This window comes from Cupressus sempervirens, chromosome 9 (genome assembly GCF_028749045.1).
Source record: "Cupressus sempervirens isolate cs-2001-9-10 chromosome 9, ASM2874904v1, whole genome shotgun sequence".
Taxonomy (NCBI): Eukaryota; Viridiplantae; Streptophyta; class Pinopsida; order Cupressales; family Cupressaceae; genus Cupressus; species Cupressus sempervirens.
Genome location: NC_143126.1, coordinates 629,673,499 through 629,697,115, shown reverse-complemented (window position 1 = coordinate 629,697,115; position 23,617 = coordinate 629,673,499). Strand labels below are relative to the sequence as shown.

The following is a 23,617-nucleotide window of genomic DNA, read 5'->3' as shown; positions in this document are numbered from 1 at the left end:
ATACTAATTGAGAGATATCTATGACAAAGGCATAATACTTATGACCCTTTGGATGATTGAATCAGCAACATCATGAATGTGGAAGATTTTCCCTAATTGCCCCTCTTAGCATTGGTTGTCTTGATCAGCACTCAAAGTAGGCCCTTCTAACATAATCGCTCTAGCACCCCGCCTCTTTTCTTTCTTCACAAACGACTCGATGCGCTTGTAATTGCTACTCTACAATTACGTTTTCCATTGTATTTCCCTGCAGCTCGCTTAAAAGATCCTCCTGATTTTCTCGAGAATCATTGCTACGAGCACCAGAGCTCTAGACGGTTCTTTGAGATGCATTGCAGCTTAAAATGCAAAAGTCAGCCCGCAAGAACACTGGAAAATGACCTGGATTTCTAGAGAAAGAAAATGGTAGGATATGAAAATAAATCATCAATCCGTTGTAGTCTAGTTGGTTAGGATACTCGGCTCTCACCCGAGAGACCCGGGTTCAAGTCCCGGCAACGGAATACTTTTATACTGTTGAATTTAAATATGGAGACTCGACATTTTTACGCTTTCTTCCGACAAAAGACATTAGAACAGAAAACTTTAATAACAGCATCATGTAAGATCATGAAAATGCGTTTGCCGGGAGTCGAACCCGGGTCTATTGCTTGGAAGGCAATTATCCTGACCGTTGGACTACAAACGCAGACAGATTCGGTCGTGAGATACATTTAAAATCACTCGCAAATATCGTGAGTGGATATCTTTTCCGTTTGCGTTTGACTTCATTTCTCAGAAAACTCTTGTTGCTCTTTTAACCTTACCCAAAATTAACTTACTTTTGGTTTTGACTAAAAGTGGTTCTCTTTGTTTCTATTTTAAATTGAACAAACGAGAAGATCCGTACACATCAGAGTGGCGCAGCGGAAGCGTGGTGGGCCCATAACCCACAGGTCCCTAGATCGAAACTAGGCTCTGATAAAGACTACTTTTATGTTTCTGGTCATTTAGTTTGTTCTTGTGATCCGGGGAATTGATCTTAAAGAAGATGAGTTGGGGTTATATAATCCATTCTTTCGTTTGTCTTGGGTTTCTCCAGGTTGATTCACAGCATAACAGAAAAATCAAATGTTTTCGGTAAAAAAATGCTTTTATGTTTTCCTCGACAACACCATCTCACATAGAATTTATCTTCAAGCCATAACAGATGAAACGGCTTATCATATCTCTTTATTTTAAAGGTCAATGAGCTTTTTGCGGGAAAGAAAAGTTATTTTTTATATTTTAGTAATATTTTTAATCTTTGAGTCAGTAGTTAGCCTAATTTTCTCCTCTCTTTTTTCCAAGCGGTAACAAAATTTATGCTATAAGTAACAACAAATAATAATACAAGGAAAAAAAATTAACTCATATTTAGATTTATCCATGATTCCTATATTCAGTACAAATTTGTTACAACAATCTTGTTTCCTTTGAATTTAAATGATTTATGAAACTACTATGTTTGTTGTTATTAGTTCTCAAGCATTGGGATTTCCAGATTTTAGATTTTTCAAATATCCAAGTGTGTGCATCCTTCTTTGTTGTTTGTTTGTTGTTATTAGTTCTCAAGCATTGGGATTTCCAGATTTTAGATTTTTCAAATATCCAAGTGTGTGCATCCTTCTTTGTTGTTTCTTCTTTTTCTCCCCGCTTTTTAAATTATCACAAGGTCACCCATGTAGTCCACGCCAAAAACATCCCTTCCTTTCAGGCAATTAGCCCATAGTTATCCAAACTTGAAAGAAAATCTGTGCAGAAATAGTATGCCTACCCCTTGAAACCACAACAAAAATCTGTGCAAAACCTTCAAAGGTTCCCTCCTTACATTGAAGATTTGCCCTAAAAATAAATAATCAGATTGCATTCTTCTTTATTTGTGAGCTGTTAATCTTCTCCCCAAATTTGAGAGCTAAAAATAGAGAGAAGCTTATGTGTCATTATAAACTTTTACCGAAATTTTGATGTAGCTGAAGTACATTTTCATCTTTCTGAGAGTTTGATTTGGTACAGGTAATTGCATATATGATGTTGTCAAGCACATCTGTTCGAATGACTGCATCAGAGCTTGTTACAAATGTTTATAACAAGATGTGGCCTTCAAAATCAACCTTTCTCCATGGATTGATGCTAAAATGCAGTGTCCGGGTACAGAGTCCCTTGAAGTTCTCGTTGTTAATGTGTTGTTGACGATCATGTTGGGGAAAATTGTTGAATACATTATCTGTAAAACCTGATTTTTCTACCAAATTGGAAAATAAAGTACATTACCAGCTAAATATTGATAAGTAGGAGATCATTTCTACAAAAGATAAACATGAATAGTAACAAAGCTTGAACTATGGAGGACGTTTATTCCTGGGCGTTTCTTTGAAAGGAGAATATAGTGGTCGCTGAAGGAAGGCTCTGGCATTTCAATGACCCTGCTAAACCCGGGGCCATCATATTTTGCTCTGAACAATTGATGTAGGAGGCCTTGGACCAATATATTTCAAGACACAGGAAGACTACAAATTTGTCGTTACACCTTTCATCTTGTGCGAAATCCCCAACAACCGCCATTTACATGGAAAAACCTTCACATCATTACATTATGGACTACCCCAACAGATCAAAAGGTTAAGGGCGCCACATGTACTAGTTTACCTAATTCCTCAAATAAATGTCATAACTGCAGGATATGACATATGTCAATATGCAAGGCACTCAAGCATATTAGCATTAGAAATTTTTTATAAAATGAATGAGGCCATCCTCTCAACAAATTGCACCATTGACTAAATTTCAAAGAAAACAAAAAACATAATAAAATTTTATAAAGTTTTCAGTATTTGATTTTCATGATTTGTATATTTTGTGATCGAAAATTTAAAAAATTAAAAAAATTTAGTTGTGTTTTCATGAATTTGAGAAAGAATCATGTTTGACTCTTCTTCTTTTTGGTACATTTTGTTTGTAGATTAGTTAGCGTCATCTAAAATCAACCATTTATGTTTAGATGAAGACTATGATTAATATGGTATACTTGTATTTAGAAAATATAACATGTGGGTGTAACTGGGAATAAGAAATTGAGTTTTAATTGGGTCCTTTATCTATCATTCAAACTTTGAATCTTAGTTAATTTTATAATTATGAATTTAAATAATAAATTTTAAACTTTTGTTATTTTGAATATCATGTAACTAACAATAAGAGAAAATTCATAAAATTGTTGATCAAATTTGAATGAGTGAACTTGAGGGGTGATCTTGTATTCTTTGATCCTTTTTTGTGGATATGTATCTTTAATATTTAATCAATAGAAAAGGTGTATTCATAAAAAAAACTTGAATGAGTGATCTTTTGTCCTATAAAACATGTAAAAGGAAAAAACAACATGCATACATATTACCAAAAACCCCAAGAAAAAGGGAGAGTGAAATTAATATCATTGCTCAAATTCAAAAGAAGACATTGCCAAGATTGAAACCCACGCACATTCCAAATTTCAAATTTTCAAAATTTCTGTTTAGGAAATCTTAGATGCAAAAAGCCTTTAAAAAGAATAGAAAAATTGGACATTATTATGTTGTAAGAAGAGGTACTAAAAAATGAATATCAAATTATAGACTTTGAAATCTATATTGACATGTACCTACTCTTATAAAAGAAAATTTGATTAGTTGATCTTAGTGAATTGGAAGCTCTTTATGACATCTAACTTTTTGTTCCAAGTTCATAATTACATTTACAACTTGACTCAACTCTTACCTCAAAACCCACCACATTAAAGGCAGGAACTTTGGTGCTTGTGCCCCTTGTTCAACTTCATAAACTTGGAAATAATCTATTAAAGAATTTAAATATTAAGTTATTGCTAAATATTCATGTGGAGCAATTCCACTTCATCTTCCTATCGAAAAAACAAAAACCAATATGTAATACCCATTTTTAGCTAAAGTTTTGAGGTGTGCTTGTTAGTAATTGTAGATATAGTGACCAAGTACTATTATATCATTTCATAGATTGTTACACCTTACTAATGATTGAAACTAATTGCTTGAACCAATTACAATTTAACATATTTCATATTCTATCATAGATTCTATGTTTTTCAACTAGTACAAATGCAATATTTTAAAATATATAATAAAAATTGAACAAATGATTGGTCCATTTAGTGTAAGAAAATAATAAGTTAGCACTACTTTTGCCAATAATAAGTTAGACCTTCAAACTGTGCAACAATTTTTCTATGTAATTCATTTATTTTTGAAAAAAGTGTAATTTTAATAAATTATGAATAATAGATATTTATAAATTATATTATTGATAACAAACCGTCTTCAAATTTATTTTTGTTTATACTTCCCTACATTAATAAGGTTCACAGGTTCTATTACCATTACTAATTAATTTTTTGAGTGTGGAATGATATTTTTTGTGCTTTTGCAACTTTATTTAATGTTCAATTATTTATGGTTGCAATGGTGCCAAACCTATAGTACACACATTCACGGGCTCCTTTAACAATAAACAATGTGACCCACGATTAGGTGTTCGATAGAATACATCGAAGGAACAAATAGTAATTCTATCGATCAAGACCTATGATATGTCAAAGGAGAAATAGTAATTCTATCTCTACATCAAAGGAGCATTAAACTGTAAGAGATGGCAATGGCACAAAAGAGAGTATACATTGAAGAAAGAAATAATTGTTTTATCAATTCCGTCTTACGATGTGAACGTACGAACAAGATTAGATAAATGTTTAAATTTTTGTCAACTGACTATAGTTAAATCACTTGAAATGTTTAACTCTACGATGAAGTAATAATAATGGCTAATCGAAAGTATGTAAACAATTATCTAATTTGATGTAACATTAATAGGCCCACGAAACCGCATCAAATGAGATTTCTTTTCTGGTATGAATTCATACAAAAACAGTCTCCGATGACAATTCTATCGTAACTCTATTACTCCAACTGCATAATTTATTTAATAAGGTTCACAGGTTCTATTACCATTACTAATTAATTTTTTCCTGTGAGTAATTAGAAATCCGGGACAGCTGGGCATGGAAATCAAAGAAAAGTAGCAATGAATACTTTATTGTTTGGGGCCTTCATTTTCATTGAGAGCAAGTCTTCTTAAGGAAGCTTTCTATATGTTTATTGTTGTTATTGTTAAATTCATAACCAGTTTATTAATGCAACTGCTTCATTGTCTCGTAGAATACATCACCTCTGGCATAAATCAAGAGTATTCTCCTCGTATCACTTTTACTCTTCCCTCAAAACCAAGAAAATCACAAGCCATGATGGGATTGTGAAATGTTTGCATGTCTTCCAACAACCTCCTTCAATTAAAGTTTGTAAACTATTTGATTTCTAAATAAAACTTTCTAAGTCTATTAGAAGACAACTAAAACCATGCTTTTTTTCTATATTTGTTTAATTTCTTTTGAATACAACAATTTAAATGAAAAAGAGAGGAGACGCATTGTGAAGTACAAAGTTTATTACTTTAGTATTGTCTTTTTACAATTTATCATGAATTGGAGAATTCATCATCTAAATAAATAGATAAATTACAAAAATATAAAGCAATTGAAGTGTTTGTTTTATAGGTTGGGTCTATAAAATCATTTTGATTTCCTTACATTTATTTTATTACTTTATTGTCTTCTATACATCTAGAATATCTTAAAATTACATACATAGGTATCTTCCTAGATGGTTAACTATTGCTTATCCATATATGCAAATCTATAAGGATAATGTAAAAACAAAAATTCTAGATTGACATATTCAAAGTAAAAAATTATACTAGCATGCCCTTTAAATGAGAAGAAATGGGTCCTAGTAACAGAGTGGTATTAGATATTATGTGCAATCTAAAAATACCTCTGAAGTAAAAAAGAGAGGGTAACCCCATTGTCTAGTAGGATAGGATATAACTTGGAAGTGATTGTATTGAAATCCTTACAAGATAAGGAGCACATGTGCCTCTAAAAGGAATAGAGGAGATTAATGTAAAATGTTGCATGGTGAATGTTGTAGTAAGTCTTATATAGTAGAAATTTTTTTTTCCTTAAAAAGAAGAACTCTTAAGATGTCAAAATTTTGAATTCTCACTTGAGTGGAATGCAAAAGGGAATTATAATGTATGGATTTCCCTCTCTCTTACAATTATGAGATTTACAAATGTAAACTCAATCTCATGAATAAAGAATTTATTAATTGAATTTAGAATTTTATAAAGATAACTCCAAATCTGACAAAAAGAAAATTCAAGAATATAATTTGTATATAAAATGTGAACTGTGCTAATTATTAAAGTTGGTTTTTTATTAACAAGACTCATATTTAATGAGTTTTTTTTTAAATATATATTTGATTTTAATTTTATGATCTTAGATTAATAAATAATAGTTGTTGATTACTTTAAGTGGACATGTAAATTTATGGACAATTATTATGATTAAATTAATTATTTTAAAATTAGATATTTATAAAATAAAATCTAAGTTTCAAATAGTTTTAAATTCTTTTTTTATCATTTAAGAAATATTTAAGGATTAAACAGTCTTATTAAATTCAATATATAATATATATTAATGTTAATGTTATGTGTGTGTGGAAAGAGATAGAGAGAAAGGAGTGGTGGGAGTGAGTGAAAGAGGATAATTAGGGTGAGATATATGTCTTGTGTAAGAGAGAGAAAAGCAAGAGTGGATTTGGATAATTATGAGGGGACATGTAAGAGAGAGAGTAAAGGGAGAGACTGTGAGAGACATGAGTTAGAAATAAAGAATTAGAAAGGAGGAAGAGATGGTGAGATGAGGGAGGGGAGAAAGTGAAAGAGAAAAATTAGAGGGAGGTGTGTGTGTGTGTGTGTGTGTGTGTGTGTGTGTGTGTGTGTGTGTGTGTGTGTGTGTGAGAGAGAGTGAGAGAGAGAGAGAGAGAGAGATTGTAATTACGAGGGTTTATGTAAGAGAAACATTATTTATGAGGGGATCTAGGTGTGTGTGTGTGTGTGTGTGTGTGTGTGTGTGTGTGTGTGTGTGTGTGTGTGTGTGTGTGTGCGTGTGTGTGTGTGTGTGTGAGAGAGAGAGAGAGAGAGAATTAAAAGGGGACATGTGTTTGCATGTGTGTGTGTGTGCATGGTAGAGATAGATGGTAATTAGGGTGAAAATATGGTGAGAGGAGGGGGAGAAGGTTTAGAAGGAGGGTAGAGATAAGGAAGAGAGAGAAAGGGAAGAGGAAGATAGATGATTAAGAATTTTAGGACCTAATAATTAGTGATTAGAGAGAGAGAGAGAGAGAGAGAGAGAGAGAGAGAGAGAGAGAGAGAGAGAGAGAGAGAGAGAGAGAGATGAGGTAAAGATGGATGGTAATTAGGAGGAAGGGATGGTAAGAGGGGGTAGAAATGGAGAAGTAGAGAAGGGGGAAGTAGGGGGGAGATAAATAAAATAGATCTTGAGATGGATGAAAATTAGGGATCAAAATAGATAGAGATGTTTATGGAGAAAGAGAGAGGGGGGAGGGGAGAGAGACAAAAGGTAGACATATATGGTAATTATGGGGAATCAAAGGTTAGAGGTGGGATGGGAGAGATAAGGTATATAGAGAAAGATAATAGTTAGGGAATGGGATAGAGGGAGGGAGGGAGGGAGTGAGGAAGGGAGGGAGCGAGTGAGAGATAGAGAGGGGGGGAGAGATTATGAAGAAGAGATGAGATTAATAAATAATTATTATTGATTACTATAAATGGACATGTGAATTTTTTATTTCATTTGAAGTAAAAAACTATTATATTTAAATATTTATAAAATAAAATTAAGTTTCAAATAGTTTTTAATTCCTTGTTTAATCATCTGCATAAATATTTGAAGGATTGAATATTCTTATTAAATAAATTATATATAATATATATTAATGTCATGCACATCTATATATGTGTGTGTGTGTGTGTGTGTGTGTGTGTGTGTGTGTGTGTGTGTGTGTGTGTGTGTGTGTGTAGCAAAGAGACATAGAGATAGAGAGAAACGAGTGACGAGAGTGACTGAAAGAGGATAATTACTTGGGGAGAGAGATGCATGTGTATATGTGTGTGTGTGAGAGAGGGGGGGACGGATGTGTTTGTTTGTGTGTGTGATCTAGAGAGAGAGAGAGAGGATTGGGGTAATTACTAGGGACATATAAGAGAGAGTAAAGGGAGAGACGATGAGAGACATGAGTTAAAAATAGAGAGTTAGAAAGGAGGAAGAGATGGTGAGAGGAGGGAGAGGAGAAAGTGAAAGAGAGTAATTAGAGGGAGGAATATGTGAGATAGAGATAGAGAGACAATGAAAAGGATGAGAGACATGATGTAGAGATAGATGTTAATTTCAAGGAAGAAATAAAAAAAGGGGGAGGGGGGACGAGATAGGAAGAAAGAAGGGGGAGGGAAGAGAGATTAGGTAGAGATACAAAGAGAATAATTAGAGAGAGAGAGAGAGAGAGAGAGAGAGAGAGAGAGAGAGAGAGAGAGAGAGAGAGAGATGTTAATTACAAGGGTATATGTAAGAAAAAACATTATTTGTGAGCGGATCTATACAAGAAAGACAATAATTAAAAGGGGACATGTGTTTGTGTGCACATGTGTGTGTGTGTGTGTGTGAGAGAGAGAGAGAGAGATAGATGGTAACTAGGGTGAATATATGGTGAGAGGAGGGGGACGAGGTTTAAAAGGGGGAGGGTAGAGATAAGACAGAGAGAGAAAGGGAAGATGAAGATAGTTGATATAGACATTTAGTAGGAGGATAATTAGGTATTAGTGTATGCAAAGATGTTGGTGTGTGTGTGTGTGTGTGTGTGTGTGTGTGTGTGTGTGAGAGAGAGAGAGAGAGAGAGAGAGAATGCAAGAGAGGGAGGTGATATAAATGAAATAGAGCTTAAGATGCATGAAAATTAGGGACATGTGAGAGAGAGAGAGAGAGAGAGAGAGAGAGAGAGAGAGAGAGAGGCAAGAGAGGGTGAGAGACATGATATCTAGAAAAATATGGTGTGTATGCAAGAACGAACATATTTTTTGTTGGCTTTGTAAGTTATTAACTTGAGGAAAAAGAATAATGCATATTGTTAGGATGGATATTATCTTTCCTTGTAGATGTAGGTGTCTATTTTCAATAGTATATAATGAGATTCAAGTTATACATGATAACATATAATTTTGATTAAATTTCACAAGGAAAACAATAATGAATGCAGATCCATAAAGAAGAAAAATAACTTGATGAATTCTATCAAATTAATTCTAATTCTTAAAATGTGTTAGATTAAGCACTTGAATTAATCATGTACTAGGAAAGTGATCATAGAAGTTTGGCTTGTGAATAAGACTCACACTTTAAAAAGCATGCATAATATATAAAGCATGATTTAATTTATTGTTAAGTACAAGATTATACTAGATGTATTCTCTCTTAAAAATATTTTTTGAATGGTTGTCCAAGGCCGCTTTTAAGCTACCAATATAGTATTGGCCTACACAATGTTAGAAATTTATTAAGGTGTAGCTATGTAAACCCAAAAACTAAAGCATCAAAGAATGTATTAGCATATCTCTTTAAAATAAATTATCATAGTCTTAATTAGACCCACTATATTATGGCTCTTTACGAGATTCAATAATTTATTAGATTTAATAATGCTAAAGTAATTTTAGAATCATCTTATTTATCATGACTTTCCATGGTTCCATTCCATACTCTGTTTGTCATAGGATTTTACATCTCAATATAGTCATTTACTTCTCACTCTCAATCTTTTCCCTTGATTCCTTTTCTTTAGCATTGTCCCAATTCCTAAATTGAGAATTCATCTTTTCAAGTCACAAAAAATATGGGATCTTTATTTTACCGTTAATTTCTCTCATAACAAGATGTATGAAGGGTATAATATTTGTGGTAAAGCTAATCTTTAAACCTTGAAATTCTACTAGCATATTTTTCTTTCTCTCTCTTTAGCATTTGCCCTAGGCTTCACTCTTCATTAAGTAGTGATTAAATTTTCTTCTCTCGGCCAATAACAAATTTTAAAAAATTGTTTCTAATTTTTTAATTAATTTTTTTAGATTGCTAACTATTTATTTTTAAGATGTTACAATGAATTTTTTTAATTTTAGAATGTTGATTTTTTAGGATCTTAATTTTTTAGGATGCACTCTTACTTTTCTAGGATGCATGAATGCATTCATAATTTTTAGGATGTATTTAATTTTTAATTTTAAGATGTATTATTAGTGTTCTATTAAATGTTTTAAAATTTATTTTTAATTATGTATTTATAAATTTAATTTTAATTTTAACATTCTTATTATACTCAATTATATTTAATATTATCATTATAAAAAGTTATGAAATTTGATTTCAAATTTTTAGCTATTAATTATTTTTTATATAATATACGTTAAATTTTATACTTTATAAAATAATCAAAATTTCTTTTGTTGATTCTAATTGATTGATATGCTTAGGCTTATTACAAGAATTTCAAGCAAACACTAGGTGTCTTGTCATGCAACTTTTTAGGATGTTAATTTTTTATCATACATTCTTAATTTCTTTAGGATGCATTCTTGATTTTTTAGGATACACTCTTCATTTTGGAGAATGCATGGATGCATCTTAATTTTTAAAGATTAATTTTGAGAATGCAATTACTTTTTAATTTTTAAGATGTATTATTACACTGTTACATAAATTTAAAATTTAAAATTATTAATTATTCATTCTTAAATTTAATTTGTACTTTTAACATTCTTATTATGCTCAATTACATTTAATATTATTATTAAAATAAGATTACCATTTATTCATTTTTTGAGTTTTTAGCTATTAATTGTTTATTTTTAGCTTTACTAAAAACATACCTACTAGAGCGGCGAATTGGAACGCTCTCAACACTTTGAATGTGCTCGTTAAGCCATGCCCCAAAGTAGACCATTTTCACCTGCCCGTTCTTCTTTTTTACACCTGAAACTGTTGACAGCTGTTAAAAACATAACTTCGTTGTAGTCTAGTTGGTTAGGATACTCGTCTCTCACCCGAGAGACCCGGGTTCAAGTCCCGGCAACGGAAATTGTTAACGACATTTTTAAGCTTTTCGCCGTTCCCAAAAATGACATTCATTCTGGATGTGGAAAATGGCATTTTTACGCTTTTTGCCGTTCCGAGAAATAACATTATGAGTTAATAGACTGATGTGAGATTACGAACATGCGTTTGCCGGGAGTCGAACCCGGGTCTATTGCTTGGAAGGCAATTATCCTGACCGTTGGACCACAAACTAACAAATGAATTAAAATTAATCCCATTCCAAGTCTTTGACCGAGTTGGAGCCAAAATTCTGAGGAAGGTCACTTCGTCTGCCGCGGATACAACAGGAAATGTGGGTTGAGATATATCTGATGCAGTGTGGGTGGTGTAGTTGCTCCCCATTTCGACCCTGGGCTCACAATGAGAAAACTCTACTTGCTCTTTTCCTTCTTACTCAAAATTAACTTACTTTTGCTCTGACTAAAAATGGCTCTCTTTGCCGCGTGGTGGGCCCATAACCCACAGGTCCCTAGATCGCAACTAGGCTCTGATATTTAGTTGACGTCCTTTTTAATCAATCTAATGTTTCTAATCTTCTCCTTTTCCCGTTAATCGCTTATGGGAAAGTAATAGTTAACTTCATCGCCAAATAACGAAACATGTGGGGGTGGTGGCGCAGTTGGCTAGCGCGTAGGTCTCATAGCAGAAATCTGAGTAATCCTGAGGTCGAGAGTTCGAGCCTCTCTCACCCCAACTATATTTTGTTATTGTGATTCAGGAAAACTATATTTTGTTATTGTGATTCAAGAAATTGATCTTAGGGCCTGTTTGGTTGACCAAGAATTCATTATAGAAAACACGTGTCCTCTTTTAGTTGCACAACTAGAATTGGAATACCAATCAAATAATCCCCTACTCTTGCTCCCATCTAAGAACTCCAAAATATTTGTCTTGCAAAAATTTGCCTCTATTATGTGGGTAACTGAACTCTAGTCTGTTGCTCTCATCTTGTCACAGATCTAAAGAATGATAGTAGAATAAATGGAAAGGGATTTAAAGTCACCATTTGTTTTAATTTTAGGCTCTATTATCATTATTGATACACATGTATGAATAGGAAAATCAAACAATCTCCAAACTCTTTTTGAAGAAAAGCAATGACAAACTATCCTACATGCAAGTGATTGTCAGGTGAAGGAAAGAGAATGAAGCCATGTATATGCAAACCAAAACAAAAGTCTCCACTTACAGCCACAAGAAATGATGGAGAACATATTTTTGAGGGTTGCATTACCTTTGAATTCATAGCAAAAATTGAGCTTGCTAAAAAACCACTTCAAAGCCAAAAGAAAATTTGACTTCAATCTCCCTAAATTGCAAGAAAAAAAAATTCTTTCAAGCCCTAAGACATGCACAACCCAAACCACAAGGCAAAAATCCCAAAACGCATATAGGTCTACAAACTAGAAAATGAAAAGCCCAAAATGCATATGTAAAAATCAGAGCAAAGTAATGATCCACAAAGAGTAATAACGAAAAACGAGCGGGAAAAATATATGTCAGTCGGACCTGAAAACAAATTTCATTCTAATTATTTTGTAATGCTCGTTTTGAGGCAAATTGGAATTAAAATGAGCATTAGACCAATTCCACCTATTTAGGTGGAATACCAAATCTAGATTTTGGGAGATAAATGGGCATACCATATTCTTATTTTTTTCAATGCCAATTCTGATTTGGCGGACCCAAACAGTGGATTACAAATTTTTAAAAATTTCGTATGCCAATTCCCTTCTAATTCTGGCAACCAAACGAGCCCTTAAAGAAGAAGATATGACGAAAATGCCTCGAAGAAATGACAATATGCGGTCCATGATCCATTCTGACTTTATCTTCGATTTCTCCAAGTTGATTCATGGTATATCTTTCGCTCTTATAATAAAACCTAATAAACTAAACGGGCAACTACCCATAAATAAGGTAAAATGAACATATTAATTATATGTCTCCTCTATGAAAGCTATCCTTTACTAAGGAAGGATATTGATAAAATGAAGAATATTTTAAAGGAAGGATCAAGTTATATCATCTTCAAGAATTTTCAAAAGAACTTCACAAGAATCATATTATGATAAGGGAAAGTATCCCACTTTCAAGATCTCGATAAGGAAAAGTATCACACTTTTGGGATCTAGATAAAAGAAAAGGAAAAGCTTTTATTTCTACTTTCGGTCATGATTTTAGAAGATGGTTTTTAGATTCAAGGGCTTCTCATCATATCACATCTTCATAATCTAGGTTTCCTTCATTTAAGCCTTATCAAATGTCATTGATTTTGATGAGAAATCATACTTATATCACATCTTCATAATCCAAGTTTCCTTCATTTAAGCCTTATCAAATGTCATTGATTTTGATGAGAAATCATACTTATATGAATTTTATTGGGAAAGGGTCCATTTATATTGGGGAGGGAACCTTCAATAATGTGTAGTGTGTACCTCACTTAACCCATAATGTCCTTCCCATCTATCAAATCATTAGTGTTGCAACAAGGAAGACTATGGAATTCACTCTTGATTTTGTTGTTGTCAGAGACTTGGAGAGTAGAGATATTATTGCCACTTTGGTGTTTGATCACATATCTAAGTTAAACACTTTCGTAGACTTTGTTCTTGGAGATGACAATGATTCTTCAGCTATTGATCACACTTCTAGTGCGGATTCATATTTTGAGGAGAACTTTGGCTACTTGAACGTAGGTAGACTCACATGTAATTAAGTTTTGGAGGCTTCCATTTCATCTCTTGCAATTGACATCACTTCTATCATTTTTCTTGATGATGCTTGTATTCCTATAGTTATGGCTTATTATGATTCAACACAACAAGCTATTCATGGTCTTTCAGACATAGTATCATGAGATGACTACTTGAAAAATCTTGTAGCCTTGTTTGTGGAATCCTCTATTATAATTTGTGAGACAATGTTGATGGTAAGTTATCTCTTTCTTGTCTTCTAGTTGTCATGGATTTCCTTTATAAGAAGTTACATCTACATTGTATATCTATTGAATTCAATTAATCCATTGATCTAATTGATCAATTATTGATCACACTTCTAGTGTGGATTCATATTTTGAGGAGAACTTTGGCTACTTGAACCTAGGTAGACTCACATGTAATTAAGTTTTGGAGGCTTCCATTTCATCTCCTACAATTGACATCACTTCTATCATTTTTCTTGATGATGCTTGTATTCCTATAGTTATGGCTTATTATGATTCAACACAACAAGCTATTCATGGTCTTTCAAACATAGTACCATGAGATGACTACTTGAAAAATCTCGCAGCCTTGTTTGTGGAATCCTCTATTATAATTTGTGAGACAATGTTGATGGTAAGTTACCTCTTTCTTGTCTTCTAGTTTTCATGGATTTCCTTTATAAGAAGTTACATCTACATTGTATATCTATTGAATTCAATTAATCCATTGATCTAATTGATTATATTTCTCTCTTTTGTGTTATTCATTGGGTTTCTAGATCTTGGCATATTGCCTTAAGGAAAATTCTTTCATTGCATAAAAGTAATCCTTATAGAAACAAACATCAAATTGCATCAAGATCTACATAATTCAAAATACATCATATAAAATATAAATCAGATATCACCATATAACATCATGTCAGATCATCATAGAGTCATTATGCATATATTACCATGTCATTAAATTGCAAGCATAAACTATGATATAATTTGTAGTGTGATGGCATAAACAAAGGAAACACAACTATAACTAGGTATATCACAAGAATGTCATATACAAACAATAGCATAATCCCACAAGCAAATTTTGGCTCATATCAAAATAAACTTGTAAAAAAATGCAACCAACATGTGTAAGATGGAGATTGTGTCTAAGAGTTTGATAATTTATGAATTAACTTCATATCTTTTGTTAGCGGTAATTCTATGAGTATTGTACTTTATTGTTGTTTTTCAAATTATATATATTGGATGACTTTTGGAGAGTGGGGTTTTTCTCTTAAAATGTTTTTCCCCATGTAAATCATTGCATTGTTGTATGCATGCTATTTATTATCATTCTATTAATTTTATGTAACTATTGAAAATATCTAAGAAACTTTCTACGTAAACCTCGTCTCAAGATTAATTTAGGGATTTGTTATGTTATCTTGATTTCCTTTCCCTCAAAACATGGGATTCAGTCTCCACACTAGCATGTGATACTAGTTTGATGACGAAGGAACTAGAAATAGACTTGTAAAGAGCTATGAGAAGATGCACTAAAAAAATGGCACAAAAAGAAATATAGAATTCTAAGGGTTTATATTTTATAAAAGTAGACAACCCTAGCCTTATTGAGAAGTTTGTGATTGTATCTAAAATTGTAGGTGGGTGAAAATTAAAGATATTTAGCATGTGATTACAAATAATACAATGTCATTAAATGAATATCTAGATGCATCTTTTATCGAGAAACCCTCCTCCAAGAAAAGTTATTAAATAAACAAAAAATTAATTTCAAATGATGAATCTCTCAATCTTTTTTTTTTAGAAGGTCAATTTTTTTTTATAGAAATGTTTTTGTAGAAAATATTGGCAAATCCAAAGAAAAGTTATTAAATAAACAAAAAATTAATTTCAAATGATGAATCTCTCAATCTTTTTTTTTAGAAGGTCAATTTTTTTCATAGAAATGTTTTTGTAGAAAATATTGGCAAATCCCAAACAATAATAAGAATCATCATGACAGATAAATTTTTTTTTAAAAATATATAACTTTTTTGGGGGTAAATGTGAAATCTTTGATGGATTTAAGGGATAAAATCTATAGTATTTAGTTGCTACCATTTTTTATAAATATAATCAAATAACCTCATTATATTATGTGAGATAAATTTATCAATCATATTAATGGAACCCTAAACTTCTTCAACACCATTGATTTCTATTGAAATCAACAATCCATAAGAAATTTTAGCCCTCATAAACATTAGAAATCATATAGTAACAATTTTACTTCATGGAATATAATGAGGATCGACACTGTTAGAGAAAAATGATGATTTAATTTCATTTATTAAATTACCTTTTCTCCCTTCTTGAGATTTCGCTTTATGCATTTTTTAGTTGTCTCTATTTAATAATTATTTTATAATTATTACATAGCTTTCACCTTTAGGTTACCCTTTGTAACTTATTAGGTTACCCTTTTTGGGTTTTGATCTCCTTTTATAAGGATTGATCTCTTTGTAATTATTATTGCTTGAATAATCTATTCTTCTTCTGAATATACAATTTTCGTGTTTTCAAATCAAACCCTTGCCTCTTCTTGTCTTTTTCTTCTCCGTGACAGGTTTCCTACATGCAGGTATTCTTGGGCTTTATGGATTTGATTTGCATATTTGCTCAAATCCTACATGGTATCAGAGCCAGATCTATTGTAGCTTGTTTAGCATTTGGAGAAAAAAGGAGAACAAGGGTTTGGCAGATCATGTATGGTGTTTTTCGAGTATTTCCTAAGAAAATAAGGGGTTCACCAATTTTTAGAGAAATTTGAGGCCAAATAGACTTCACAAATGGATCCAGAAGGTGTCAAAACCCTCATTTTCATATAAAGTTTGTCCGATTTGGACAATGTTGATCTGGGAGGCAAAAACTTTTGCCTGGCAAGGTCGTACGGCCTCTGCATGCACTCTAAGGTGGAGAAAATCAAAAAAATTGCAAAAATGCAATTTTTTTACTGCTGTGGTTAGGAAAACCACTGGCAGTCAATGAAACCACTAGTGGGTATGGTAAATCGCTAGCGGTCCTGTAGATCGTTGCGGCTCAATGGCCAATGCAACTCCACCGTCACCTCCCGCGAGTGGTTGCCACCAGCAGTGCCACCTACCCACCACCGCCACCAACAACTCCACCGCCCACCTCCACTCTGCATCTGTCCCATGGGTGGCACTTTTTTTGTGAGTTTTTTTATTATTATTATTATTTTTAATAATTTTTTTAATGCATTTCCAATTGCCTTATCTTTTTTTTGCTATAACTGGAGCATATGGACGTATTTTTTCGATCTAAAAAATGTGCTAGAAAGCTAGTTCTAAGATGAACACGTTGGTGTAGGTATTTTTTGGTTTTGATGTAGTTTAGTTGCCTGTTTTGGCAATCAAAGTTGGATGTTCTATTTTCACTCCAAAGGGCATATCTTGAGTGTCCCATCTCTGTTTTTTGAAAACGTTATATTTTTGGAAAGTCATTTGTCTACTTTTCAGAAATACTATAATTTCTTCCAAATTATGCTCCATGCTTTTTCTATCATTTTTTTGGTTTTTTTGTTCTATGGTGGATATCTTGGTTGTTTCAGGTCTGGGGATAGTTTTCATGGCATGGGATCTCTTCTTTTGGGTTGTACTATCTATTGTATCAACTCTTTGCCCTTTCTAAACTTTTTTGATATCATTTGTAAGCATTTTTATGCAAACGCACTGAGATAAAGTGTCACTTCTTATTTTTTGGGATCCTTTTCATCATTGTGATTTATTGTACTTGCACTATATTATAAAGTGCCATGGGGGGATAGTTGATTTCCATTTAGTACCCTCTTCCTTTGTCAAGTGAGTGTCCCTTCCACGACATTAGCCCTATGATGTGTCGATAACATGTTCCTTTATAGGTGTTAGTACCCCTTCCTCACTCTTGATATACTTGGTTCTTTATGTTTTGCAGGAGATTTTTGGCCCACTTTCTTACCTGTCTATCACCTCACCCTATTTGCATTAAGGGGGGGTTCTTCTGTTTTTCCTAATACTTCATTCGTTCATTAGAGTGAGCTATGTATTCAGTATTTGATCCTATGTACTAGGCAATTGCAGTGGCTAGATACCTATGCATTTCGGTGAGATGGATCATCTACCATATAGACACTCTTCTTTGTGTTCCTACTTTGAGGTTCTACAGATCAACAATTTCCTTTTTATAGAGTTTGCGGCTTCTTCATGCTTCATCAATTTTCTTCATGATCACTCTTTGTTCCTATTTTCTGGAACATCCTCTAGTTGGAGGCTTTTGTAGTCCTTCACTAGATTTTCTACTGTCTCTTTTTGGAGTAGAGTTTTTCCTACTCGATTTTCTCTATTTCTTTGTTTCACAAAGATTTTATTGTGATTGGGTACCTCATTAGGTCTTGTTTTTGGGACCCAAGTTTTCTTTCTGCATTGCTTTGTAGCTACATTGTTGCTCATCTTAAAGGGAAGGGTTGGGGGGGGGTGTTAGAGAAAAAGGGTAATTTCATTTCATTTATTAAATTACCTTTTCTCCCTTCTTAAGATTTTGCTTTGTGCATTTTTTAGCTTTCTCTATTTTATAATTATTAGATAGCTTTCACCTTTAGGTTACCCTTTTTGAGTTTCGATCTTCTTTTATAAGGATTGATCTCTTTGTAATTATCATCACTTGAATAATCTATTCTTCTTCTGAATATACAATTTTCGTGTTTTCAAATCAAACCCTTACCTCTTCTTGTCTTTTTCTTCTTCGTGATAGGTTTTCTGCATGCAATTATTCTTAGGCTTCTTAGATTTGATTTGCATATTTGCTCAAATCCTACAAACATTAGATTATATTTGAAATCATTAATGGCAACTAAATATTGGTGACACAAGGGTTGGGTTTTGGCTCAATTAGTGAGAGTTTAATGTGGTAAAGTATAAGATCACAAGATCTAGTTTCCCCCAACCCACATGACATTGGAGAATGTGTTGCACTAATTTCATTGGTCATGTTAAAAAGTTTAGTTGATGCATTATAGTTTATAAGGGTTGTCTTCATTCATGTTATCTAAAAAAATTTAAATATATTAGTGATACAACCCCAATGTAACTAATAATTATGATGTATTATTAAGGAATTAAATTTGATATGTACAATAACTTATTAAATTTTGGCAAACTAAATATAACCATGTATCAAGTATTGTGGTAAATCTTTGATTTTAAATTTTTAATAAAATATATTATTTTGCAATTTAAATATTTATAAAAATTTATAAATATATTATGATTTAGGTTGCCTTAAATCTTGAAGTATTATCCAAATTTGGATTCTCAATTTTTTTTAAATAGGCAATTGGTAAAGTTAGCCACTAAAAAAACTTAGTCATTGAAGGAAGACTAAGATGTATCTTTTGTTTCACTTCATGCTCTTTAATCATTTTTTGTCTCAATAAGTTGGTTTGTCATTCATTCCTTTTACTAATGTTGTAGAATATAAGCCTCACCTTAATTCTATTATGATTTTCTTTTTTTAAGGAAAAGTATTGGGCTTCATCACTTGAAGAAAGGTTATAGAAATGGATCTATCAAAACTAAAAATATCAAAAAGAAGTCTTCTCCATAGGACCTCAAGCAATCTATATAACCTTGTAGATTCATGCTCAACCCAAAAATATATAAATGGTCATTCTCCCAACTCTTGAAAATTTGAACTATCAATAACATGAGATGTCAAAAATCTTTTGATCAACTTTAGAAATGCCCAACTAACTCATAGTTCTAATGGCATCAATATCAAGCAAACATTTGTTGCTTTATATTTCAACTATATGGGTTACTTTGGGAACCCTTCTACCACAACAAAAAAACAAAGATGAGAATGAGATATCTATTATATAAGGAATGTTCTAGTAGTATAAGAGGTTCGGTTATATATAAAGAGTATGCTAGTAGTATGAGGTTGATTATATACAAGGAATGCACTAGTAGTATAAGAGGTTGATTATATATAAAGAATATGTTAGTAGTTTGAGGTTGACTATATATAGGGAGTACACAAGCAGTATAAGACAATGGTTATATCTCTAGAGTTGTGACCTCTTAAATGCATTTCATCTAGAGAGGGTTTTGATTACATTTTATCTAATAATAATAGAGAGGATATAGATATTTGGTTCTTAATAAGAAGGATATTCAAGTATGTAAATATGTTATTCTAATAAGAAGGATACTTATAGGATTGCAAGGATAGATATCTAAGTATGTAGATTTGCTATTCTAATATGAAAGATATCTAAGTATGTAAATAAACAATTCTATTCTATATGTATAGAAGGATATCTAAATACATAAATAAGAAGGATGTTATCCCCTAGCATGAAAATATAATGATCTAATTAGAACGAATACTATTCTAATAAACAGAAAGGATGTTATTCTAATAAATACTAAGGATGCTATTCTAATTTGAAGAAATGCTATTCCAATAGAAAGGATATCTATGTATATATGAAAGGGTTACAAAGGGTGTGTGTGTGTGTGTGTGTTACTATCGTAATGGTACTTAATTTTAAACAAAATATAAGTTGTGAAAGTGACCCAAATTTATTATTAACTTTTGAATTTGTATTGTGATTATGAACCTCTCCTAGAATAGAGGAAGCCTCAGAAATAGGAGCGTGTATATCTACATATATATGAAAGGGTTGCAAAACATATATATAGAATGCAAGAATCAAAATGAAGTAGTGAAACTAACCTAAGTTTATTATTCAACATATGGAAGGGTTGCAAAGCATATATATAGAATGCAAGAATCAAAATAAAGTAGTGAAACTAACGTAAGTTTATTATTCTTTAAATTTATATTGTAGCCGTCAAGACTACTAGTTTTGTGACTTTAATAAATTCTAAAAACTGTCAAATCTGGGGCTATTTAGCCGAGGGCAAGATTGTCGGTGCTTCTGTTAAACTGACCCAAATTTATCATTCGACTTTTGATTTGTATTGTGAGCCTCCTCTAGAATAGAGGAAGCTTCCAAAAATCGGCGTATACCGCTTTGAGTGGCGAAGACACGGTATTCTTTAGTAAAAGGCGAAAGAATAGTTCGCTCTGTCCTCACCACGCGGCTCCGTAAGTTCCTAACTAAACATGAACTCTTTTATTCGTCTCCCTTCGAAGAAATTACCGTCGACCAATCGATGTGGGACTAAACTAAGAAGAATTGCACACACCAACACAGTCGAAATTCAAACGGTTGAGTGGTTTAGATTTTCGCGGTATCATTTAGAAGCTCAGGTGGGAGAGCATGCCACTGAAGATCTCAAGCTCAGATTACGGGTCCTGAGAATAAGGCACAAATACTACTGAATTATTTCCTACTTCTAAATAAATTCTGCTTCAAATTATCTACTTTCACCTTAGGGTTAGATAATATGCTAATACTGTCGGGATTGGAGTAAGATCTTAAGGTCAGATTACGGCTATCTCCTCTAAGCCATTGTTAAACATGGGATAGGAAGGATTATTGAGATATCTCAGTAAAAATCTAACCTTTCTGCAAAGGTGGAAAACAAAGAAGAATACATGGAGAAACAAGTGCACTGCATTTATATGGAGAAACAAGTGCATTGCCAAAATAAAAATTGTGCCTTGATTGCAGATGAGGCAGAGAACAATCAAAGGATTTTATGCACTCCGTCCACATGAATAAATAAGAACATAAAGAGGAAAAAAAATTATGAAAGCATTAGAGTCGGTTTAAAGGAAAAAATAGGCCATCCGATCTAGAACCTACCTGTGAAATAACTAAAAATTCAGGATATGATATAAAACTATGCAATTTTGAATAAAAACGTGGACAACAGCGAGCTGTAGTTGTAGCCCGATTCTTAACTAGATTGGAAAGCAATAGCAAGCATTTGAGACTGCAACTGCAATCTTTTTAATAAAATCCACTGCAAAGGCTAAACTTTATATGCTCTGAAAACAGATTGAAAGGTTTCAGGCTGTAATTGCAAATTTTCAAAACCCTAAATACACTGCAAAGGCTACACTTTATGTGCTCTGAAACCAGAGCAAAGGTCCACAAAGGATAGGTTAAACAAAGAGAAAAGTAACTGTATGAAGAAATCAAAACTTTTGAAATTCCCCCGGCTTGATGACAAGGTTAGATTTAGCGATAGATCGTTGAGCATGTATGCGGTAATCAAAGGGACAATTGTGCTCCTCTGCGTGGCTATGGAGGCCTAGAACAAATCTTCCGATATCATTAGAATGAAAGATATTAGTTCAAATTCTAGGGGGATAGATATATATATATATATATAAAGGAGAGCTAGTAGAGGTAGGGTTAGAATGCATCTGGACGCTTAAATTCGGTGAAAAGAAAATAAGATAAAGTGATTACCATATTTATTTTTATGTAAAAAATAAAACTAAATATCATTAAATGTAGTAGGATATTGATTCCTTATATTACAAGGAACAAAGAATCAATATTCAAAAAATAAATATTAGCTACATATTTTTTCACAAGAAAAAATCTAACATATATTACTATATATTTAAAGTTAAATATTTAATTATGTAATAATAAAAGATTGATGTCAATTTTAGATTTTAGCTTTTAAATTTGATAAGGTCTAAATATGTATAAATACGTATGAAAAATATATTTTTAAATTAAAAAATATTTTTAAACTTATATTTGACATATAAAATTATGTGCTAATGTGTATTTTTGACTTGTATATGCAATGAAAACTCATGTTATTAACTTTAAACAATTAAAAGTAATTTAGAGGTCATTACATATTCAAGTCAATTTTGATGTTTTTAACATATGAAGACAAGAGTATGCATGATGGTTCTGAGGATTGAAATGACTTGTAAAAGACTTTTAAAATCCTATATAGACTTGTAAGTGTCTAATAAAATCTATTTATACTCAATCATCACTAAAAAATTTTGCATTTGGAAATTTATAGCTCATTGATTATTGGTTATAGCTCCCAGTATTTGTGATAGCTATGTAAGAGCTCGTCTATACTACTTTCAAATGATGTTTTAACTTGAAAATGCAAATCAAAAGTTACTTTTAATAGTCTTTGTTAAGTTTAAATCTATAACTACAAAAATTATTGTTTATTGTTTTGCCTTTTTTTAATAAGCACTGCCTAAAATATACACTTCAAAGATAGACCCTTCAATTTTTTTAATAAGAAATAGAACTAAAAATTCTTGTTTTTTAACTACATTAAGTTGTGTTGTTGAAAACATACACTTCCAAGATAGACCCTTCAATTGTTTTTAAAAGGAAAAGAACTAAAAGTTCTTGTTTTCTAACTACATTAAGTTGTATTGTCGAATGGTGTCATTTAGTTGTTGAAGTGGTTTGGCTTTTAAAGAGTCAACACGGGCTTTCTATCTTTGTTTAAAAAGGATAAACTTCCTCATACAACTAAGATAAAATAAAAACCTTTGTTGACAAATTTTGAGTTAGCATTTGAAATGAATACTAGTTATTACGTATCTTTACACAAAATGATGTAATACTTAGAAACCTTGAAATTTGTAAAATATGAATATATCCAAAAGTACCAGAGGAAACATCACAAAAGAGACTAAAATTATTTAAAACAATCAAATTACAGCTCACATAACGAGTAAATGTTTTGTTTGAAAATGCTCTAACTATATCATAAATATGACATCCTAAAATTGCTTTC

The 23,617-nt window shown here is 32.1% G+C and overlaps 6 non-coding genes across 6 annotated transcripts; 3 read left to right on the top strand and 3 right to left on the bottom strand.

Annotated features, from left to right (window-relative positions):
• Nucleotides 1-430: 430 nt before the first annotated feature.
• On the top strand, nt 431-503 carry TRNAE-CUC (transfer RNA glutamic acid (anticodon CUC)). Its single transcript has one exon. It is a non-coding gene; the product is annotated as a tRNA-Glu (tRNA).
• A 113-nt stretch (nt 504-616) lies between these two features.
• On the bottom strand, nt 617-688 carry TRNAG-UCC (transfer RNA glycine (anticodon UCC)). Its single transcript has one exon. It is a non-coding gene; the product is annotated as a tRNA-Gly (tRNA).
• A 10,373-nt stretch (nt 689-11,061) lies between these two features.
• Nucleotides 11,062-11,134, top strand: TRNAE-CUC (transfer RNA glutamic acid (anticodon CUC)). Its single transcript has one exon. It is a non-coding gene; the product is annotated as a tRNA-Glu (tRNA).
• Nucleotides 11,135-11,272: 138 nt separating this feature from the next.
• TRNAG-UCC (transfer RNA glycine (anticodon UCC)) lies at nt 11,273-11,345 on the bottom strand. Its single transcript has one exon. It is a non-coding gene; the product is annotated as a tRNA-Gly (tRNA).
• Nucleotides 11,346-11,756: 411 nt separating this feature from the next.
• On the top strand, nt 11,757-11,845 carry TRNAM-CAU (transfer RNA methionine (anticodon CAU)). Its single transcript is given in 2 exon segments — nt 11,757-11,794; nt 11,810-11,845. It is a non-coding gene; the product is annotated as a tRNA-Met (tRNA).
• A 9,053-nt stretch (nt 11,846-20,898) lies between these two features.
• LOC149540286 (U5 spliceosomal RNA) lies at nt 20,899-21,018 on the bottom strand. Its single transcript, XR_016356578.1, has one exon. It is a non-coding gene; the product is annotated as a U5 spliceosomal RNA (small nuclear RNA).
• Between the last annotated feature and the right edge of the window lie 2,599 nt (nt 21,019-23,617).